The sequence below is a fragment of the Dipodomys ordii genome, unplaced genomic scaffold (assembly GCF_000151885.1).
Source record: "Dipodomys ordii isolate 6190 unplaced genomic scaffold, Dord_2.0 Scaffold4, whole genome shotgun sequence".
In the NCBI taxonomy this organism is placed as follows: domain Eukaryota; kingdom Metazoa; phylum Chordata; class Mammalia; order Rodentia; family Heteromyidae; genus Dipodomys; species Dipodomys ordii.
In genome coordinates, this window is record NW_012267220.1 from 26,449,120 (window position 1) to 26,467,885 (window position 18,766).

The following is an 18,766-nucleotide window of genomic DNA, read 5'->3' on the forward strand; positions in this document are numbered from 1 at the left end:
ACAGGGACCGCCCGCCGAGGACCCGCTCCCCAGCGCCAACGGGACAGCACTCTCCTGGCCCGCGGAGCCCGCGCCCAGCGCCGGCGGCCCCGGGGACGAGAACCGGGACGAGGAGCAGGAGGCGGAGGAGGAGGACGAGGAGGAGGAGGGGGAGGAAGAAGAGGGGGCGCCCTATCTGGTGAAGGTGCACCAGGTGTGGGCGGTGAAAGCCGGGGGCTTGAAGAAAGACTCTCTGCTCACCGTGCGCCTGGGGGCCTGGGGTCACCCCGCGTTCCCCTCCTGCGGGCGGCTCAAGGAGGACAGCAGGTACATCTTCTTCATGGAGCCCCTGGCCAACGGCAGCAGCCTGGCGCCCGCCGCCTTCCGAGCATCTTTCCCCCCTCTCGAGACCGGCCGGAATCTCAAGAAGGAGGTCAGCCGGGTGCTGTGCAAGCGGTGCGGTAAGTTCTTCCGTGTCTGTGTCGCGTGGGGGGCGCGGGCTAGGCTCTGTGGCTATTCGGGTTCCGCGGCCGCTCTGGGCGGGCTTGTAGGCGGGCGGGTGGGCGCACCCCTGCGAGTTGCGAGTGTGGGACGGGGGCATTGGGAGCGATCCTCCCCGGGGGTCCCCCACCTCCCCCCGACTCCAGACGGTTGGTGAAAGCCCCAAGTTTTGCTCTGGTTTGGGGCCTCCAGAAACTTTTGAATCCTTTGGGGTTTGGTTCGCTCGGTCGAGCCGCGCTGGCTTCTCGCGTGTGGATTGTTGAACTTGGCTGTGGTTTCCAAGCGGTTTGGTCGTGAGCCCCGATATGGGGGGGGGACACCTTGACTTGTTCACTTTCGGGCGCATGTGTGGAGCTGAGGGATCCTCAGGGATTGCCTGGACCTACAGAGAAGCTGGAGGAGAGGCTAGAGGAGTAGCAGAGTTGTGGGATTACCCTGATGTCCAACAGACAGGTGGTACCTGTGTCTGGCGGATACGTGTATGTGAGAACTAGCAAGTGGATTTTCTTTTTGTTTCTTTTTTCTTTTCGCCAAATCATCTTGAGACTTTGTCTCCCCCCCCCCACACACACAATATTTTGGTTTGAAGCGTGTTTTGGCACGCCAGTGAAAACAGATGCACATAAATTGCGGAGCTTTGCATGGAGCCCCTCCGAAGAATTTCAGAAGTCCTCCTCCCACCCAGACCCTTTTCCTAAAACGTCGTCTTCACAGGTCTGCGTTGTATTATGACAGCTTTGAGAAATGAGCTGATAATCCAATTTTATTTCTGAGTTAGTATTGTGTTTACGCCATTCATAAAATAATTTCGAGGATCCGAAGATCTGTATCATTTCCTGATTACCACATAACCACCAATACATAGCAACCTTTCTTCTCAAACTGTAAATTAACATGATTACACACTGCACATTCTCACAGGCAGCATTCCTTTCCCTTGGTTTTGTATATATCTATCTAGTGGATGGTGAGAATTTTCACCAAACTCAGCATCGTACTATACTCAGTTTCTGCCTGGGATGCAAAGTGTGTTCTTTAAAATGTGGATTTTATTTCAATGTGGATTTTTTTATTTCAACGTGGATTTTTTATTTCAATGTGGATTTTATTCAATAATTTGGAAATTATTTCAATGTCTGGGTGCTGTTTGTGGCGTTTGTGTCCTGCAGCGAATTAATAGCTAATGATTTGGTTCTGCTGACAGGAAAGAGTCTTTTCACCCATCATTCCCCTATGTTATCAATCTACTTGGTGCACCAGAGAGAGACCTGTGAAGGTTGCACCGTGCTGTGGACAGAAGCTGAAGGAAGCTGAGTGACGTTGGGATTCCCTGAGACTGGCTGATAGATGTCACTGTGAAACCTGGGAAATGCTCCGCTGGGAGTTGTCTGACTAGGGGACCTGAAGCTCCACACCATTGTACTGCAGTTTATGTCAGTCAGTTAAAGAATCTCATACCAAACCTTTAATCTGTGCCAGAGTCTGGGTTTCACATATTTTAGCATCCATAATTCAGGAAGGATTATGACTCCACCATTTGAGGTCTGAATCACTACAGAGTGGAAAGTTAATATAAAAGGATTGCAGTTAACATTGGAGATGCTTCGCTGGGTTAGCAAGGGAGTTAGTTATGCCTTTTTGCTAGAAACAAATGTCAAACTTCAGGGGTAAAGTTCTTGTAAGCATATAGAGGATGCTTGGACGTGGAAAATCTATGTTGCCTGTAGGCTTCATATTCTAAAGGGGAAAAGCTTTTTTGGAGTTAGTTTTTGCCCTTTTATTTGCCAAAGGAAACACACAATTGTAAATCGATGATTTTTAAGCTGAATTGGAAACCTCTGTGCAAATAATTGAGTTAAGTAAGAAATCATGAAGTTACTACACTGGGCTTGTGTATTCATCCTGGGTATTCAGTGTTTTAACGCTATGTAATTTAAAGTAGGCTATCACTTAACACCTCAATGAATAGCTTAGCTAAGAACTAAGGGAAATTAGGCTACAAGTTTCTCTTGTGCTTTTGCCTATCTAGTAGTTATTTCAATATTTGAGGAGACATGGATATGATAGTCTAAGCTATTTTTTTTCAGTGTAAACTCAGTAAATCCATACTTGGAATAGTGAATGTAAAAATGTGTGAAGGATGGCTCTTTGACAATTTGGGAATTAGCCTGGTTGTATGGTCTCATTTAATGGTGTCGTTCAGAACCTACCAAGCAACAGAATGCAGGCAAGGGGGAAACAGAGAAAGAACACCCTGATTTGTCCCAGGCTAGCTACTGCTGTATGTGCTTCCAGTTGGATTCAGAAAGGATGTTGGAGCAGAGGTTCCTTACCTAATGGTTTGAAGCTGCCCTCAGGGTGTGACAATTGTGTGCAGGCTTGACATAATTCCAGATGGAGAAGGAATAGAGCAAAGTCATTTGGTGATAGCATACCCAGAGGAATGGTTTCTATATCTCATGCTTTCTGCTGCAGTGCCGTTCCCTACAAGTGGCTTACTAGTATAGAAACTACACGTGCAACAGATTAGCCTTAGACTTGAGCCCATCGAAAAACTTCTCTGACAACCTCCCTCCCCACCATCTCATGCAACTTCTGGAGTAGTGTCTGCATATATATTTAAAAAAAACTTTTGAAAAATGGACCTTTTTAAAACAAAAACTATTGATGTGTTTTAGGAAGACAGGATGGAATTTTATAGCTTTAAAAAATATATAGTTGAAGTGTGAATAAATTATACCTCATTCCAGTGTTTAAATTCTTCCCAGTCTTTGCCTTTTCTTTTGCTCATTGAACAACCTAAGACATATTCCTAGGTTTATGTGAACATAAACCTAGAGGAAAAAATACATTGCTTTTCAGTTAAAGTTCTGTTATTCAGACGAGTCATGGTGTGATTCATCACACTTTTATTTGTCAAGGTTCTGTGGTAGTACTAGGCAGAAACTGACTTCAAAAAAGGAGATGTTGAATTGGGCCAACAGTAGGCAAGGCCAGATTTGTGCATACATTATGCTCTTACAAGCCAGTGTAAATAGTCTGCCTACCATTTGCTATCAGGATGAAAATGTATATCTATGTTTGTATCTATATAGACATACTGATATCTATGTAGATATATATATATATATATATATATATACATTTATTATGTCTACCAAGCATTTATAATAAATGGTACTTGGTCTTCCTAAAGCCTCAATCACTGTTAACCTTATAGTGTTAACCAATATGAAAAAAAAAACACATTGCAGCAGAGATTTGTTAGTCAGTGTTGAAGAAAATTATTCTTAATAAAAGCCATACTAAAGAAGTAGCAATAGGAACAGTTATAGCTTCACTGCCTGTATTTCATGAATACACATGTAGATTTAATTTCCCAGGCACTTGTGGATGCTTGCTTTAAGCCGTGTAAATCTTGCTTGTCAAAAAATCTAAACTGGACTTAACTTACTTGTGTCAAGGAAAGAAACTATAGATGTATTTATTGATGCTTACATTAAAAAAATAAAACCAAGATAGGGCATTTGGGAAAAGAACTCTTTAGGACAAAAATATTTTCAGGAGTGAATTTAAATATTTAAGCTAGATTTTTTTTATAAGCACTAGGGGATAATTCTCATCAGTCGTGGGAGATCTATAAATCCTCTGAATCTAGGGAAAGTTTTACCATATGTCTTAATGACTTAGCTAAGACTGGGAGGTTTAAATAACCCTGAGGATCAAAACAATAAGCTCTGCTTCCCCTGGCCTGTATATTTATAGCAAATGAGAGCAAAAGACGTGATTGGGCAGGTTATTGCCCTTGTCAAATATAATCTATTCATTGTTCAGGAAATCTCCCTTGCTTCAATACTCATTTTCTTCCTGTTATTTTTTCTTAATTATAAGCACAACATATTTTAAAACCTATTTTTACATTCAGCAACAATTTATTAACTGTCAAATGCCCAGAGACCTTCAAATGAGCACCTGCTCTTAGTACTTAGAAATTCTTAGCTTTTTATGGTTTGATTTTTCATAGACTTAAATGATACGGAGAAATAAACCTCTCTTTAGATAGTTCTTACAGAATGGGTATTTAGATTAGCTTTATATAAATGAATGATAATAAGAACAAGAGGTGTGCAATGAAAGTTCCTACTGAGTCAAAAATTTGTTATAAAAATGTATGTCATGACTTGGTCAAAGTTTTTGTAGGAAAGCAAAAACAAATTTCTAATGTTCTTCTCTCTGAGTAAAAGAAATAGACATTGTGGAGAGTTTTCAGACCAAATGCAAATACTGTGCATAGGTATAGTATCCTGTGCTCTTATATGATTATGAAGTTAAAGTTACAATTAAAGCAACATGATGAAAGAATGTACGCCTTAGTTAGTGTGCCCCCGCTTCCAGCCCCCCCCAAACCATCCCACTTCATAATACTTGCACAGCTGCTTAGTGATGAGTCTTGTTTAAGTGTAACATTGGATTAGTTGAGATTATGTAGAATCCTGATGAGTGTCACTAGGCACTTCTTGATTGCTCCTGTTGAGAGGGTATGTTTCATGTTGCCTAAACTGTTCAATCTGCAATGAACTCTGGCAAACCTGCTGCCAAGGCTTCTTCTCTTAATTTCCATCCCCAAATGATGATCTGCACAGGTTGATGTACATAAAAGAAAGCAGTGAAGTTCTGAGCTAAAAATGGGCTGATTAGTCCCTGCTTGGCACAGATCCAATTGTTTGGATCTCCCTCTCAATATTGCTTAGTCTTGCAGACAGCCTAGAGAGAGAGAGAGAAAGATGTAAGTGGTAATTTACATTATTTTTGATCTTCCTTAAGAGAACTAGGAAATTTTTCCCTATGGGAAATAGTTTCCTAGGAAACAGATTCCTAATCTTGATTCACCCCTTTTGGATCTAGTAAAATTTATACCTAATGTTTTATAATATCTAACATAAAAACAAAAAGAAGAAATTTATTCACAGCTTGGATAGACCATGGACAAGTGTCCTGGTACCCACAGGGTCTTGATGCAAGCTTCCTGTGTGCTCTCTGCATCTTTACTCCCCTTATACAAACACTACAAGGGAAGCCAAAGGTAAATAGCGGGCCATGAATGGATCTTGGTTTGTGAGTAGAGGCTTGCCGTTCTTTATCATATTGACAATCCTTCTTTGACATCTTGGAATTTAGCTGCTTGGGTGCACATATGTTGGAAAGTAGCTGTCTGAGATCACAAGGCTACAAATATAAATGGTCTTTCCATTTGCTCCTTGTCCATTCCAGTGAGGACACAGAAGGAGAGCCACATTGCATCTCTAGTTCAGAGACTTTCCCCCAAAACCCAGGGCTCTGCCTTTGGATGTCTGCCCTGGAGTGCTGGGAACTGGAAGCAAACAGCTCAGAGTGCTGCAGATTCTGGAGCTGTTGGCTAGATTTAGGAGGTCATGATGGGCTGAGAGGATGTAGAAGAGGAAATTGTTGAGTTTTTGTTTTTTTCTTCCTTTGCTCTGCTGCATCAGAATACATGAGCCAAACTGAGCCCAGCACATGGGAACAGCATGAGGGAACCTGCCTGACGTGATCATAGAGTCTTAGCTGTGGGTAGAGTGGGGATGCTAAGAGATAGGAAGCCCCATTTACTTTGTTAAATTTAGGAAGCACTCAGATGCATGTGTCCAAAATGGAAATTGTCCCTAATCTGGAAGTTATCATTATCAATGGAAGATAAAGAAGAAAAGAGTCAAAGAAAACCAGGTTTTCTCCTTGAATGACTGTTCAGGATATATATGTATATATGTGTGTGTGTGTGTGTGTGTGTGTGTATACATATATATGTATATATACACACACATATATATACAAATTCAATGAACAGTCTCACATATATACATACATACATATATATATATATAGATAGATAGATAGATAGATAGATAGATAGATAGATAGATAGATAGCCTTTTTTGAGAGATTATAGTTTGGGTTTTGTGTGTAAATATAATACCCACTAACAATTAAATAACAAATGCCTGGAGCACCCTAGATGGTTATACAGGTGGCAGTCACGGATCTAGGCAAAATTTAGAAAGAAATACATTCTTCTGATTCCTTCTTTTTAGGTGACTAGTTTGGGGAGATGGGTAGGAAGGAAGTAGCATATATAGCCCTCTGAGACATTCTTGCCTTCTCTTACTGCCAGTCTTGATTGACTTTTGGCCTTCAGAAAAAGGTTATAGAATTTTCCCCAAGTTCTTTCTCCTGAGAAGAACTTTGAACAGTTTTCGGAACAGTATTTATTCTATGTAGTTTACAGCCCAGTGTGGTAAATGCTTGAAGATACACAGCAATCTTGAATAGTCAAGAAATCCCTCCTGTTTGGAACAGATCTATTCCCAAGTCTTCTCAGCTCCTCTTGGGTTCTTGACCTCAGTGTTCGTAAATGCTACATTTTCCTTGGGTTACTGAGTGTCACCACCAGCACTGAGTTATGCTTCATGCTGACATTGCGTTCTATTGAACGGAAGGTGGAAAGGCACTGCTTGTATCCCTAAAACCTATAAATATTTTAGGTGAGTTAATTTTTACTTACTTTTCTTTTCTTTTTGTTGACATTTAAAAACATGTCAGTTCTGGATTCCACAACAGATAGAAGAGCATGTGGCCTTTGGGCTGTGGTGAATAATGAGGTCCTTTTCCTTCTCTCTCAGCTGGCCCTGGAGGCTCCCTGGAAGATGAGGGCCTCCTATCTGGAGAGTGACAGACACAAGAGCCATATTCCCCTTTCCCCCTTGGGCAGCCTCCTGACTGCTCCTGGACAGGACTTGGTAACATGGTGGCTTTCTACCCAGGAGGACATGGAAGGCTGTGTTTGGGTTTCATAGAATTTGTCATTAGATTTTTGCCCCTTGGAGGAGATTCTGGCAGTTTAGAACCCTGTGGTGACTGCCAGGACAGAGTAGTTTGGCCCAGAGTGTGTTCATTACCCTGTCATGGCACACCAGGGCACAGCACTAGTGAGGCTCAGGCTCTCTCCTTTGCAGCCTGAGACACCTCTGGGATCAATGCATGTTTCCTACAATATCTTCCTCTTAAATGCTAGCAATCCTCTCTTCTCCTCTCCTCTCCTTTCCTCTTTCTTCCCCTCCCCTCCCCTCTAGTCCCCTTGCCTCCAGTCCCCTCTCCTCTTTCTTCTCTCCCCTCCCTCTTCCTCTCCACTCCTCTTTCCTCCCCTCCCTTCTCCCCTTTCTTCTCCTCTCCCTATTCTTCTCTTCTTCACTGCCTCTTCCTCTTCCCTCCTCTTCCATCCCTCTTCCTTCCTTTATTCTCCCTTCACTCCCCCTTCCCCTTCCTCCTCCTCCCCTCCCCTCTTCTCTTCTCCCCTCCTTTCCTCTCCCTGCCCTTCTTCTCTCTCTTCCTCGCCTCTCTCCTTGTTCTTCCTCCCTCCCCTTCCCTACTCTTCCTCCTCCTCTCCCCTTCCCTAGTCTATCCTTCCTTCCTTCTTCTCTTCCATTTTTCCTTCATTCTTTCATTTCTTCCCTCTCTCCTTTACTTTCTTTCTTTGCTCCCTTTCTTTTTGTTTCTGAGACAGGTTCTTGTTATGTAGTCCAGGCTGGCTTGGAGCTATAGTCCTCCAGCCTCAGCTTTCTGAGTGCTGGGGTTACAGGTCCGTACAGGCATATGCCTGGCAAAGCTTTGTATCATTACAGTGGGAATTTTATGCAAAAGCTGTAGTATTTGGAATATACTTTTATTCTAGCCAGGAGTCATTTGTAACTTGTGAAAATAAAACATTTACCATTTAAACTAATTTCAGGTGTGCAGTTCATTGGCATCAGATGTTCTTTTTGTTGTGTAACCATCACCACAATCCATCTCTAGAACCTTTTCACTTCCCCAAATAAAATTCTGTACCCATTAAAATCAACTCCCCATCCCCTTTTCCCTCTCTGGCAACATCCAGTCTGGTTCCTGTCTCTATGACTAAGAATACTGCAGGTATGTTTTCTAGATGGAATTGTACAGTATTTGTTCTTTTGAGACCTGCTTATTTCATTGAGAATAGACTCTTTAGTGTTCATCAGATTTTTCTTTTTTATAAGCAGAGTAGCATTCTGTTACATGTATATACCGTATCTTGTTTATCCATGCATTCTCTCACAGACATAAGGTTACTTTTATCTTTTGGCTATTGTGAACAATGATGCTGTAAACATGGATATATCTATATATCTATTTATACATATATATATGATAAAGGAGGACACATTTTAAAAAGCAATGAGAAGTTTAAAGAATAAACTTAGAAGTCTTTAATATTACTATATCATATTTATTATTTATTTGTGTTTTTGTTTTTTATTTTTATGCCAGCACTGAGGCTTGACCTCAGGCCTCACACTCTTGATTAGCTGGAGTTCAGTAGTTTAGTAGTTTGGTTAGTTGGAGATAAATGCCTCATAGACTTTCCTTCCCTGGTTGGCTTCCAGCCATGGTCTTCATATCTCAGTTTCCTGAATAGCTAGGATTACAGAAGTAAGCCATTGGTACTGGGCTATTTGTTATTTATAGTAGTATCAATGTCGTTCAGAAGGGTACCTACTCAGAACAGTATCAGAATCTTTTAGTGGATGCCTTTTATTTAATACTTTTCCCCCATTTTTCTCCTTAATTTCCTTGTCTGTAGGCTTCTCAGTTCTCCAGTTTCCTTCTATCAGTTACTGCACTGTGTTCTGTGTCAGGTTGCCACTTTGCTGTTACTTACCAAACAATTCCCTGGCATCACCATAATGGAGTGCAGATCCTGACCCTCAGGGTCTTCCTCAGGGCAAGCTGAGCCTCGTCTTTTTAAAAATTATGTATGGAAACATGCTAGTCTAGTCCAGCTGAGCGGCTATGCGGGCAGGCCATGTGCTTTCCTAGCCTTCTTAGTCTTACTTAGGCCAGGCCCTTTGAGGGGCAGCTCAAAGCCTACTGTTTCCATGCTTTTCCCAGTCATGACTCCCACTAGCAAGGCTCTCCCTAGTCTTTGAGTGCAGAAAGTCTCTTTACAACAGACTTAAAGGTGGCACTATTGCAGATTTCCTTCATGTCATCTTGCGCTTTTCGCAGCTTATATATTTTTAAATTTTGCTCTGTGATGTGTGTCTTACCTCCCCCAGAAGGCCACACCATTCCTGTGGGCAGATTCCTGCCTGCAGCATCTTCAACGTATTCACAAGTGAGAAATGTTGTAGCCTGGGAGTCAGGAGAATCTTTCCACTGCCCATTTTGTAACTCAGTGAAGATTGGGAGTTATAGTTTTTATTTACCAGCATCCTAATGTATAAAACAAGAGAGCTCAACGAAGATGCTTTTCTAGGTTGATACAAACCATCTTTAGTCCTTATCTCAGAAATGCCTCCCACATAGAACCGCTTTTGCTCCTGGACCAAAGCTTTTCTTAAAATTAAATATATATATTTATTGTAAAGATACTGTACAGGGGGTAACAGTTACATGAGTGCATTTCCTATCAAGCATTGTTAACCCCTCCTTTGTTTTTCCCCTACCATCCCTTCCCTCTCTACCTCCTTCTTTTCCCCACCCCCGAAGTTGTAACCAAAGCTTTTTTCTTCCTTCTCTTTCTTCTTTTTGTTCTAAGGCACATACAATTGGAAAAACAACTGTAGAACTTTCAGGCCATCTGCGAGAGAGGAGAAAGACAGCTGGAAGTGAGGAAAGCCCTACCAAATCCTTGGACCTGCATTGTTAAACTGGCTGAAATATTAACAGTTATTTCTGTGAACCAGCTTTGTCTTTTCAAAAAGCGAAGACAACCATTTCTGCGAGGTTGTTTTGAAGTGATAAAGCATGATAAATAGATTAATCCACAACCGTAAACAAGGTTGAACAAAAAACATCAGTCACTTTGTTTGAACACCATAAACATGGCACTAGTTTTGGTTTTAAATGTGCTGATCACTTGTGGCTCTCCCATGTATAGGTCAAGATCAGATCCTTATTGGGGGTTGATATCCACATATCCAGCTTCTTATCAGGTATCCTAGATGTCTACCACACCTCAGTTTAAACATATTAAGCAGTACTTCATCACCTCTGCACATTGAGGTACTAATAAGAGAACTGTGACTACTGTCATAATCTCTATTATTCCCCGTGGCTTGTCTGATCAACATTTATTCTGTGCCAGATAGAGTAGTAGGTGCCCATATAAATTCACTTAACCCCTCACCTTCAGATAACATTAGCATTTTCTCAGTTATCCTAATCCTCATAACTCTCTTTTAGCTTCTTATTAGTTTGATGGATAGATCCATTAATTCCATCTCCTTAACAAACCTCAGATTCTCCTCTCTTCTCTAACTCTTGTTTCTGCAATAGCTCTTATTACTGTAACTATAACATCCTTCTGTTTTTGCCTATGGATTTTTTTGCCCCTGTCTTGTTACTAGATCCATCTTTCTACAACATAAAAGATCACAGTATGCCCTTATTTAAAGCGCTTGAGTTGATATCAGGATAAATTCTGTTCTTAGGATATGGGAAAAACCTTTCACTTTTTGCTCAAGTGATCCAATGCAGTTCCTTCCTCTACCTGGAATCTTGCTGTATACCACTGAAATTGCTCTGCCTCTACAGGTGACTGTAGTTCTCTATGTACTGTGTATCTCAGAATGCTCTGCTTCTCTATCTACCTTTTGGACATTTTACTAGCCAACATTCCAGATTGACTGTGTCCTTTCGTGGGAGAATGGTTAAATAAGATTGCATAATTATTAAATGGATTATTCTGTATTCTGCAAAAATTTTGTTACAGGCCACGCACCGGTTTCGCACACTTGTACTTTCAGCTACTCAGGAACCAGAGATCTGGAGGAACAAAGGTTAAAGGCAGCTCAGACACAAAAGTCCTCTAGACTTCATCTCCAATCAGCCAGCAAGGAGTTGGATTGGAGGTGTGGCTCAGGTGGTAGAGTGCCAACCGTGAGCAAGAAAGCTGATGGAGGGCACCAGGTTCTGAGTTCAAGCCTCAGTAACTAACATTGGGTTGTAGAAGAAATATGATTAAAATAATTTCCCATAGTATATTTAACATAATATATATGTGATCTCTCTCTCTCTCTCTCTCTCTCTCTCTCTCTCTCTCTCCACCTATTTTTGTATTAATAACTCTCTAATTGATTTAGCTATCAGCCAAAAGAGAAGAAACTTAGAGCTCCATATGACAATATGTTAACCTTGGTACTGGGATCATTAATGTTGGATATTTGGCATTTTCCTTTTTTTCAATTTGTATTTTCTAAAGTTTCTGTAGGGAAAGTGCATTAATTTTTAACAAGTAAAAGTAGTTAATGTTAGTTTTAGTATGATTGCTGATGTGTGGCAAAAACTGTGTCCTATTTTGTTTTTGCTTTATAATGTTTCCTATTCCCTAATAAATGTGTTAGAGAAGATAGGGTAGCCTCAATAAAGTGGATAATCTGAAATATGCACAGCCCCAAAGCAATAGTTTATTTATGTCCAGTGAGTGGACAGAACACAAGATATTCTTTTTTAAATTTAATTTTATTGTCAAGGTGAGGTATAGAGGGGTTACAGTTACATATATAAGGTAATAGTACATTTCTTGTCAAACACTGTTACCTTTTCCCTTGTTTTTCTCCCATTTTCCTTCTTCTCCAACCCTCCCCCTCCAAGTTATAAAGATAATTTACAACATGTTGTCTTGTGAGTATCGCGGTTACATTGGTTCACCCTTTGTCCTTTTCCTCACCATTTTGTTATTCCCCTTTCCTTCCCTAATTCAGATAAATGTATATAAAATACACAGGGTACCAAAATCAAATACAGTGACAACAAGGGATAAACCATAGGGGAAAAAAAGAAGAAACACAAGAAAAAAGAAATAAGTTCACATAGTACATGACCAAAAATGTACTCATTAACTTACTTATATAACCGCAACCCTTCTATATATCACCTTGACAATAATAAAGAATTCCTCTGAGTTTCTAAAAAAAATAAAACAAACAACAACAACAAAAACCTTTTTTCCCTCCTATCTTGGAGTTCATTTCACTTGGCATCATCTGATATGGTCATATGTACATAGCTATTGAGTTATGGTGATCCTATTCTATGACTATTCTAATATCAAATGAAGTAAGCCAGACCCAAAGAAACATAGACTCCATGGCTTCCCTAATTTGTAATAAGATATTCTTATCTTTCCTTTTCTCTAGGACCTTTGTAACCCCTAGGACAGAGGGAGAATGCACTTTTGACCAGGTTCTCAATGTGTAAAGGTGTTGCTCCAATTTATGTTATGTTGATGGCATACCTAGCTTCTGACACGTAGACACATTTGTTTTTTGCTGCCTCAGTATATTGGGAGAGCCCCATAGCTACACGCAGCACAGAACATAAAATGCATCTATGTTTATTGTGGATAAATAGCACATTAACTACACTCTTCCTTACACTTAACATTTTATGGGTGAGTTTTGCAATACATCTTTAAGGTTGAGTGCTTACTACGTCTGGTTTCATTTAATATCTTTGAAAATGTGGAGGGTCAGGTCACACTGGCTACGTCTTTCACCGGTATGTGAGGATGCTTTTTATAGCTCCATGTTTAACAAATCATTTTGATATAAGGACTGTGGAGAAAAATACTCGTAGACTTTATCACTGTTGACTTAATTTAGTTTCATGATATATGTTGTTTTTTTCTGAGTGGGATAAATTAAAAAGTGGCTGATAAAGCTGCCTATAAAAGCAAAATTGTTAAGTTAAACCTGCCTAGTGTATTAAATGTATTGATGAGTTGTTCGCTATTTTTAATCACTTTTATTAAACTCTCCAGTAGCTTTATTTCCAGTAACGTGTGAAATAACTGCCATTATGTAGTCAGTAATATTTCTCTTTAAAATACTATTGAAAAGTCCATGAAAATGATTCAGAAACCAATCTCCACCTACTTTCTGTTAGCAGAAATTGTGGGTGATTTGATGATTATTTGGGTACAACCCTAGAGGAAAAGTAGCTAATGGGTAACAGGTAAATAGAGATAGTTAGTACTTTTGAAGCTGTGTAAAAGAATCTGTCTTTTGTACATCAAGGTACTTACATGTTCAGTGTCAAGGACAATTGTGTATTTGTGTGATCTTGTGTGATCTTATCACAAGTTTTTGTAGGTCATATCTTTGTAAGACTCTTTGAGTTATGGACTAAAGAGCAGCTTACAGCATTTTCTTTCCTCCCTTCCTCCCCTCCTTCCCCCCTCTCCCTCCCCCTTCTTTCTCCCTCCCTCCCTCCATCCCTTCCCCTCTCTCTCCTTCCCTCCCCCCTCTCTCTTTCTTTCTTCCTTGCTTCCTTCCTTTTTTTCTTTCTTTCTTTTCTTTCCTTCTTTTGTTGGTTTTGGGGCTTGAACTCTGGACCTGGGTACTGCCCCTGAGGTCTTCGGCTCAAGTTAGTGCTTTACCATTTGACTCACAGTGCCACTTCTGGTTTTCTGGAGGTTAATTGGAGATAAGAGTCTCACAGACTTTCCTGCTCAGGCTGGCTTTGAACCACGATCCTCAGATCTCAGCCTCCTGAGTAGCTAGGATTACAGGTGTGAGCCACTGGTCCCAGCTGCTTAAAGCATTTTCTTACCTATGGGTCAGTAAGGGACATATCTGTTTATTAAAATATCACAATTTCTCACTAACTTACCCTTCATCTTATTTCAATAATTTTATGTGCCCTCTAAATCCCATTTATTTCCTCTGAGATGTAGGCATTATTTAAGAAATCGTAAGAATCATGAGATTGCTAAACAAATATTGGTAAGTAATACAAAAGGAGAAACAGAGAAGTGACGTTAATTTACTTAGTCAACAAATATTTACTGGGCATCTATTATAGATAGGCTGATTTCTGGGATGACAACAATGAAGAGATTAGACATGGCCTACTCTGAACTAATAGGTAGAAAGACAAAAGTTACACAGAGAATAATAGCACATCTAATCACAAACGTACAGTGCTTCATTAGAAAAACATTTAGGGATAACAGAAGAGTGTATCTTGGTAAATCTGAAGATCACAGGAAGCTCTCCTTGAGCAGGAGGCATTTTTGATCGGGCAAGGAGGCATTTCTGGTAGGACAGAGAGGACGAAGAGAGGGCACATAAGTCTCTAAGTGGGGTGAAGAGTAAGTAGCAGGGAGGAGAGTAACTGCAAAAGGAGAAAAGAATGAGGTTTAGAAGAGGGAGGGAAAAGTGAGACCATTGTGGATTTTTTGGTTTCTAGACTTTGCCCGAGCATGAGACAGCACTTCTATGTCTAAGCACAGAAGTTACAAGATTTCCATTTTACAAACATCACAGCTGGTTGCCCTGTGGAAGGGAGGGAGTTAGAGCGTATGTGAGGAACTCAGTGGGGCTCAGTGCCACTGCACATGGGCCAAGCCAGGATGAGAGCACCAAGATGAGGAGAAGCCAAAAGATCTGAGACTACTTTGACCTGACTTGAAAACTAACCAGTGCCGCTGTAGTTGGGACTAGGAGAATAGAATACAATATCTCCTACCATATCACCTATTTGTGAAGTCACTTATCAATCTAATTTAAAAGAGTATTCAAGTTAAAGAGTGTTTGAAACCTGTCTTGGGTTGACACAGGAGTTGCCTTTATCTGAAGCTAGGATGGAGCATTTTTATGAACAGGAAAAATTCAGAGTTATTCTGACAGCAACTGCATGTATTGTTTCCTGTCTGTCTATAGGAAACCTTTTCTTGCCTGGTAAGCTGCTGAACTGATGCATTCATAGCTACTGTTTGCATAAGGAGCTGAAACCATCATGGGAAGAATGATTTTAGAGATCCTGCTTGCACTTGTTTCCTTTCTGTGTGATCATGCTTTCATGAAAAGATATTTTTACATTGGTTTTCCTAATTTCAATACCTGAAAGGAAATGGGGGAGAGGCTAAAACAGAGAAGCCAGAGATGTGTGTATATATTTTAACATCAGATGTTGTGATCTTGCAAAGATGAATGGTTTGCAAAATGCGCTGCATGTTCGAGTATGCATATTCCTAGGCTGGACTCTTGGAGATAATCATCTCTTGGTCCAGGAGTTGTTCGGAGAAGCTGCATTTTGCAGCTGCACTCTCCAGGTGAATTTGGTGTAGGCTTAAGTGTAAGAGCTGTTGGATTCTAGGTGTTTTTTTCCCCCCAACCAATAAAGTTGAAGATTCTCTGTAAAAGAATCTGAAAATGGGGAAGAAAAGGAGACTTACAATTTGCTGAGTTTCTATTACAGGCAGAACTTTTTTTTAAAACGTATTTCACCTCATTTATTCCTTAATACCATTTTATAAAGTATATCATTTTATTCCAGTTTCAACCCAAGATTCAAAAGGTTTACAGAACTTTAAAGGTCATTCAGCTGCTGGGAGTCAGAACCTTTATTTGCATTCAGGTCATTTGATCTGCTCTGGTAGAATCATGGCTTTTAGAACAATGTTGTTGGTCTGCTAGAATTCTGGTCCTGCCATCCAGGTGAAGTCATTTTGCCTCTCTATGGTAGTGTATCCATTGCCAGAGACAGATGTTTGAAAGAGTGTACATGGGGTGCTTGAGTGGAGGAGGACTGAATTATGTTCTGGGAGTCAAATGCCCTTGGACCAACCTATGTCTGCAACAGTCTACAGTGAACATGTATGATTGTGGCCAAAGTTGGCCTTGTGTCTCTCAAGGTCTCTGTGAACAAGTTTGTTTTCAGAATAAGAAAACCACACATATAGCACCTGAGGGAATAAGAAGATGGTGAGACTAGCTAGGGGAAAACCTGGATTAGATTTATAATGTACCTAGCCATCCAGGGCCAAGACTTGGCTCTTGGATCTCACTTCATTGCTTGTTGGTAATAAACTGTTTTAGTTTTGCGTTTGTAAAATGAGGACAATGTGTCTCCTCTAGAGATGAGTGCTTGCCTCCTGAGATAAGGCTTCAGAACACTGAGGTCATAGTGTGATGTAAGGAATGGAGGCTGCAGGTTCTGAGGCCCCCTCCACACACACTGTTCCCCAGGTGCATTTGATTCTCACTGAAGATTGAGAAGGGCTGCTTTCATAGGCACGTTCCTTCAGTGTAGTTCACAACTGAGACAACAGTTGTGAATAGATCATTTGTCCAGGCTCAGCTGTAACCAGCTCTGCAGCCAGAAGCAGGCAAGAGAGAAAGAGGCTGATAGACAGACAGACAGAGACAGAGATAAAGAGAGACAGAAAAAGAGAGAGAGAGACACACAGAGAGAGACAAAGACAGACTGACAGAGACAGAAAGGCAGAGAAGGAGAGAAGAGAGAAGAGGGAGGCGAGGAGAGAGACAACAGAGATAAATGAGAGTGTGAGAGAAGAGAGAGGGAGAGAGGAGGGGGAGGAGAAGAGGAAAGGAGGGAGGGAGAAAGAGGCCTTTTGGGAAGAGTAAAATGATAGCATGCTCTTTCCAGATGGACTCTGGGACGTAGCACAGAGTGAGCAATCATGAAGTACTCTATAAGGATCCTCTTCAGAAGAGCAGCATGCACCTTGGGGGAGAATAAGATTCTGGGAAGGGTGAGGAAATGTGACCTGAGAGACTGCCTTGGGAGCGGAGAAGATTTCCCTGATCCTCAGGCAGAACTCAAAATCTCAGCAGTAAAAAGTTGGGCACCCTTGAGGAGGGGCATCTGAGTGTCTCTGTCTCAAAATGACTCGGAAGGCAACCATCCAATACACACAAAGTGGGGAAAAACCATCTGCTAGGCTTCACTTACCGAATTGCAGGGCAGAGTGGTTGTTCACACATCTTCCTAGTGCTCAGGACTGTAGGATGACTTCCCATCTTGCTGTGTACTATGCTCTGTGGAACTAGGCTGAAAGCAAAAAATTTGCATTTAGCATGTCTTAGTGGAATTGAGTAAGATAAAAACAAAGTTTCTGTGGCACGAAGAAGAAGGGAGAAAGAAAGGAAAAAAGTAAGGATGTACTGCTATTATCTATCTTTTCCTTACTAATGACTTGGGTTTACTCAGTGTATGAGGCCCTTTCTATCCAATTGTTATAATACCAATCCTTATAATAACCCATCGGTTGTCACTGGCATACCCATTTGAAAGGTGAAACTGTTCCAGAGCAACTGTGGAACTTATCCAAAACATACAGATGAGTTTGTGGTGAAGCTGAGCTTTGTAACCAAATTCAGCTTGATAGAAACTACTCCTCCATGTGAAATGCAGCCTCCCTTTACCAGGTTCTTGGATTTTTTTTAAAAAAAGAAAGATATATGATATTTAATTCTTGTTCTCCATCATGCAAAAATACCTATGTGTTCCTTTCACTACTCCTGGTGCTCTAGGATTGATTATTGTGCTGTGGGAATTGGAGAAATGTGAAGAGTTACTGATTGAGCTAAGAAGAAAGGACATCACACAGATGTTTAGGCAAAGGAGGCCCTTCTGCTGGGGCACACTGGGAAAATCTTTAGGGAGTCTATTAAGACAGAACTGTTGAGGTAGAAGGACCATGTTTCATTTTTTTGTTCACAGAGTATTTTGAACTATTCATAAGAGTGTGTTACTCTGATTTGTCATGAGTTGGGAGAGGTCTTATCAATAACACAGAGCAGGGAGGGTCTTATCCATAACAGATATTTGCCCCTCTTTGGATACCTTCTATATTAACCAACAGACTTACCTGCTATTGGAGATCATAAAAGCCTCACAAAAATATCTCACCAAATGGAAAAGGATTTGTTTCTGGGGTTTTTGGGGATGAAAAAAATGTATCTCAACCATTACCTTGGAAGAAATATAATTTCTGTTATAGTAGGAGAAAATAGAAGAACCACTCTAACTTAAATTAACTCACATTCTGTCATTAGAAGCATACCTCCATTTTCCCTTCTTTTAAATCTTGAGGTGAGGATTTCCTTCTATACTATGGTGACATATTTATGGCCATCATTTATTATTTGAAATTCATGTCTTTGGTTTCATTTATAATTGTTGTTTTCATTTTTGATTGCTCATACTTAATAGGCACCCGCCATTAAAGCTACTGCAATCTCCAAGTATATATCTGATGTGTTATTGCTTCTGGATTATATGCTGGAAAATAATTAAGAATTCATGTTCTTGTTGTAATGCTATTTAAGGAGATTTAGTATTTTTCACAAACAAGTTCATATAATTTGAATGTTTTCTTCATTTATATACTTTTTATTTGCTAGATGAGGTATTTTTATAATTATATTTATTTAAAAGGAAGAAT